The sequence below is a fragment of the Trachypithecus francoisi genome, unplaced genomic scaffold (assembly GCF_009764315.1).
Source record: "Trachypithecus francoisi isolate TF-2019V2 unplaced genomic scaffold, Tfra_2.0 Lachesis_group0, whole genome shotgun sequence".
NCBI classification, from domain to species: Eukaryota; Metazoa; Chordata; class Mammalia; order Primates; family Cercopithecidae; genus Trachypithecus; species Trachypithecus francoisi.
In genome coordinates, this window is record NW_022681453.1 from 42,320,928 (window position 1) to 42,326,927 (window position 6,000).

A 6,000-nucleotide genomic window follows, 5' to 3' on the forward strand; every position below is an offset into this window, starting at 1 on the left:
GAAAGATAATGAGACTGGGAGTCAAGAAACTCACATCTTCTAGGCAGCTGTGTGACCTAAGCTGAGTGAGAATGACCCCCATGCTTTCTCAGAGGGTGCTGAGAAGGAAGGGAGATAACTGGTACAGAGAATAGTAATGCTATTTCCTAAAACAGTTGTTCTGATTCACACTCAAAAGTCTGCTTAACTGCCTATGTCAATCTGCAAACACAGACTGGAGTAGTTTAACTATGATGACAAGGATAATGAAGGTAAGCTATAATTAGCTTTTCCTATTTCCTCTAGATGGTATAAAATATTACTAAGAGTTGATAAAATCATTAGAATATAAACTATCTCTAGTGGATGTGAGAATCTAAAAACAAAGGTCTTTACCATCAGCTCCAGTCCCAGGTGATTATTTTCATTGTAATGATACATGCTCTCCCCAAATCTGTGATACAAGGATGAGGAGACTCACCTTCTTTTTGTGCAGTTAAAATTTGTGTGCTTCAAATCTGAATTAACTGTGGGTTCTGTGGTTGGATATTACTAAGAGACTTCTAACTATCTGTCCTAATTGAAATACTTTCCTCAATACTGATGCATTTCTGTGCCCAAACTGGCTTCCTTGTTTAGTCGCATAGATATACCTACTTCTTACTCCCTCTCCCAGAGAAGGTTGAGCCACCCTTTGGGCCACAGTTCACATTCAGGAAGGGCTTAGACTATTGATATATAATTTCATACTTTTTGAAAATGCCTTTGCAAAATTATGACAGGAAGAGAAATCTGACATAGTTGACTGCATCTTGCTTCTAACCTTTAAGCTGTCCTTTAGTCATTCCTGGGCATGTGCCAAGCTAACTTTGGGAGGAATTTAGTTTATAGTTTATCCTTAAAGCAAGAATGATAATAGCTCTTCCCCAAACTAAACTGCCTTTGTAAAACCAATGAAAATCCACAAGGTTAGAATTATGAGAGGGACCTGAGTTCTGTTAAGATGTTGGTATAGTTACGTGATAATGAGCTACCGTTTGGAGATTTGTGACTTCCCTAATTTCTTCTGTAGGTTACATCACTGTTGTAGAACCCATGATTGGCCTTTTGAGATGTCTTTTCAGACTTTTGCATTTCTGACAAGCAGCTGACTCCACCAAGTCTCGCAACTCATGACTTAACTGGTCCTGTGGTCCCCACGCAGAGGCTGACTCAGTGCACAAGGACCATTTTCCACATCATTGTGCTTTCATCCCAACCAATCAACATTCCCCATTCCCTAGCCGCCTGCCCACCACATTATGCTTGCAAAACCCTAATCTCCAAGACTTCAGGGAGACTGATCTCAGTGGTAACTATCTCCATGTGGCCAGCCTGTGTCAATTAAACTATTTACTGCAATGCTTGCAGTCTCAGTTAATCAATTTGTCCATGCAGTGGGCAGGAAGATGAACCCACTAGATTACATTTTTTTTTCTTTGAGATGGAGTCTTACTCTGTTGCCCAGGCTGGATTGCAGTGGCATGATCTCGGCTCACTGCAACCTCTGCCTTCCCAGCTCAAGTGATCCTCCCACCTTAGCCTCCTAAGTATCTGGGACCACAGATATGCACCATCATGCCAGCTAATTTTTCATATTCTTGGTAGAGATGGGGTTTCGTCATGTTGCCTAGGCTGGTCTCAAACTCCTGAGATCAAGTGACCTGCCCACCTCACCTCCCAAAGTGTTAGGACTACAGGTATGAGCCACCATGCCCAGCTGCAATCACATTTTGATGCTATCATATTGTCTCTACAAATTCATACTTACTGTCAGAGAGATGTATTGGCAGGATTGAAGGAGAATGATGTCATCATATACTTTCATATCTGTGACCTAGTTCTGGAGCACCCTTCTTTTAGTACATTTAGAGCTAGATTTTTAAAAATACTCTCTGTAATCATCTTACAAATAAGAAAATTATATTGCATTTGTGTCAAAATTACTAACAGGAAAACAGACTCCAATTTCAGAAACAAAATATACCACTAAATCTAACTTGGCATTTCTTTATATTTTAAAATATCAAGGTCCTCAAGAATTTAGAGGGGGTCTGGTCCTCTCTTGATGGCTGACAGGCTTGTCTTCCCCTTCAGACCCAAAAGGGAAGTGAGGATATGGATGGATGCTAAAAGGAAGACCCCGGGGGGAGGTGGGGGAAAGCAGTATAGGAGATCAGAAAGGAAACAGAGAGGACCCAGGGACATGGCATCCTGAGGCGGTCAAGATAAGATTTTATTATTATTATTATTATTATTTGAGGCAGCGTGTCACTCTGTTGGCCAGGCTGGAGTGCAGTGGTGCGATCTCAGCTCACTGCAACCTCCACCTCATGGGTACAGGCCATTCTCCTGCTTCAGACTCCTGAATAGCTGGGCACCATATTACCCAGGCTGGTCTTGGACTCCCAGCCTCAAGTGATCCACCTGCATTGACCTCCCAAAGAAAAGACTTTAAAATAAGAAAGAAAATAAATGACCCACAGTGTGACTACGACATCCAAAGCTAGACATTTGTCATGTGAAAAACATCAGTATCCTCAGGGCACATTCATATTAACAGGCAGGATAACTGGCATCTCCTCAATGCCAGCACATTTGGGGATATGTCATTCCTTCCAGCTAAACAGGAAATACCATAAAAGAATTTGATTCAACAGGGAAAGGGTGAGGATACAGCCTGAAGATTCTAAAATGCTTGCCCAATATCTTCCTGCCAAATTGTTTTAATCACCTGTGGCGCTCAGTCTTTTTCCAGCCTTACTTTAAAGGCAAACAACCTTTTTCTCTAACATTTTATGACTGTACAAATGTAAAACCAAGTACAATCTAAGGCCTTTGTGGTTTTATTCCCAACTATTGGGCTCTTAAGAAGTTTAGGCTCAAATGTTCAAAAGGCCTGAGAATTGAAATAGAAGACACTTTGAATTTTACTGGATTGAAAACTCCATCAAATTTTGCCACTGGAGGGCAGCAGTCAACAATATTACATGCCAACCATTATTCCTGTCTTAAGTTTCTTCCTAGGAACTTGACCATGGAGTCTAAATAGAGTCCTGTTTCACAGATTAAATTGGAGCCACTTTATCCTTTCATAATTCAGGATTTCAAAGACCAATTTCTTAGAATAATTGGAAATCACAACATTTCATACTCATTTCTGGAATCAATATTTTTAGCCCAGCTCACATTAACGTAGTAGGTTCCCTCTCAAAAGAAATGACAGGGGAATATTTACCCATAATCATTCAGCAATTACCATTTATCATTAGAGGAGATCTGCATGATCTGACCACAGGAAATGTTGAGTTTAGTAGCATTTAAGGAATGGCCAAATTAAATACAAATATTTAATTTCATTTAACAAATGTTATTTTCAGCTTGTTTGGGAAATACTTTAATTTGAGAGACCTTGAACTAGATATTTTAATGGACATCTTCCTCCCCTCAACTTTGTTTTTGTTTTTGAGACGGAATCTCGCTCTGTTGCCCAGGCTGGAGTGCAGTGGCGCAATCTTGGCTCACTGCAACCTCCACCTCCCAGGTTCACATGATTCTCCTGCCTCAGCCTCCCAAGTTGCTGGGACGACAGGCATTTGCCACCACGCCTGGCTAATTTTTTGTATTTTTAGTAGAGATGGGGTTTCACCATGTTAGCCAGGGTAGTCTCTATCTCCTGATCTCGTAATCCGACCTCCTCGGCCTCCCAAAGGGCTGGGATTACAGGTGTGAGCCATCATGCCCGGCCTCCCACCTCAACTTTAACATCTAGCCATATCATTCTTGTGTATGAATACTCTTATGGGAATAATCAAATAATCTCCTCTGTCTCTACAGGATACCCCATGGTTCTTCTACCACCAGATGCTGCTGAGGCTAAACTGATTAGACTGCGTAAAAATATCTATGGGGAAAACTATCTTTCAGAATCCTACTTTGAACTAGAGAAACCTATTCTCTTGAGGCTGTCTGCTGTGGAGAAGTTGGCCTTACCAATCTGCCTTTGGAGTTCAAGTTATACAGGTTTGCATTTTTTCCTTATTTGACTCTACATTCTCCACTCTATTTTTCAGATGACTACCTGCTTGTCTGCATGTATTATAATTATTGTTGTTCTGCTTATTATTTCTGCTTACCAGTTTTCTTGGCTCTTGCTAGTTTTTACTACTCACCTCAGTCTGAACCCATATAAATCTTGGACAGACTAAAATTGCACAGTGGGATCATTTCATTCACATAAGTTTGCCAATATGTGGGTATTAACAGGCAAAGGTGGCTGAGGGTGGGGATTTGGGTATTACCTGGTAGTGGTGTCCCTGTGTGCGCTATTTGCAAAGTTTTTGCTGATACCGTAGCATTGGCTCTTATATAACTCAATATCCTCCTATGTGAGGAATTTCTTTTGGTCTATGTGTAGCAACTTTGTCTTTAAAAAATCTGTTATCTGTCTGAAAACACAGGGACGCGTAGAAGGGAACAGCACACACTGGGTCCTATCAGAGGGTGGAAGGTGAGAGGAGGGAGAGCATCAGGAAAAATAACTAATGGGTACTAGGCTTAATACCTGGGTGGGTGATAAAATAATCTGTACAACAAGCCCCTGTGACACAAGCTTACCTATATAACAAACCTGCCTATGTACACGCTGGACTTAAAATAAAAGTTAAAAACAACTATCATCTCTCAGCTACCTCACAGGGATGTTTTAACATTATTTGAATTATGTTAAATAATTAGTGCCAGGACAGTGCCAGGCACAGACAGTCTCAATAAATATGAGTTTTTTCTCTACTTCTTGCTTCTATTTCCTTTTTATTCTTGGTGCCTAGAGACAGATTTTATATCAGAGCAACTATATTGACCAGATTGATAATTTATTTGCTTTACTCCTCTTTTCTCAAGCTTGCTATTTTACCATATTGTTCTTTTCTTGAAAAAACATTTTTTTAAAGTCATCTAAATGATTAGGGGAAGAAATAAGTATCTGAAGAAGGAATGTGGTAGCCCCTCCTGGGACTGGGAATCCTGAACAACCCCCAACATGCGACATCCTTCATGGGTCAACATGGTATTATTTCAAGGGAAAGCTGTGTCCATATAAATTAATCGTAGCACAGACCTGAGTTCAGATCCTTGCCTTGGCATTTACAACTTGGGTAAATAAGTAGAAGGAGAATGAAGAATTTTGGAACTCCTTTCTCTCAGCTATAAAATGGAGACTAATAATGCTTAATCAATGATATTGCCATGAAGACTCAATAAAATAATAAAAATTTGCTTGATGTCATTGTTTTTGTTGTTGTTACTCAACTAGATGGTTACAAAAGATTGTCTGATTCTGGAGATTTTATAAACAGGATTGCCTAAAATGATAGGTCTACCCATGATAACCCTTACACAGCCCCTCTGCTTTACCCAGCTGCTCATCTTCCTGGCCATGCACACATCTTAACGCCCCCCTGCACTGGTACTGCAGCTCATAGGATTCCTCTTCATTGGAATCTACAGAGATGATTGACCTCATCTCTCTAAATCTTTCCCATTGTCTTGAGTCCAACTCATATCATAATTCTACAAAGTATCCTTGTCCCAGAGCAAGAGAACCTGATCTTTATTTCCTATGAATGTTTATCATTCTATTTCCTTCTTGCTGGGTGCAGCTTTCCTGGTTCACTACAAGCCAGGTTTGTTATTTGACTGGTGGTGGTATATGGCATCAGTGAAGCACTTACCACAAGACAACTCCTTGACGGTAGAGCCTCTGGCTTTTTCATCTCGATATACCACATACCTAATTCAATGCCTAGCAGAGAAGTCACTCAAAAAACACTGTAAGAATAAGGAAACCACTTATTTGATATTGTTATATTTTCATATATATTTATTTTATGTGCCCATAAGATACTTTGGAGTTCTTTAAAGTCAAGTACTTACACAGAACATTAATGTTAAAAACAAAATTTGGGAAGAATAAAAGCCAGC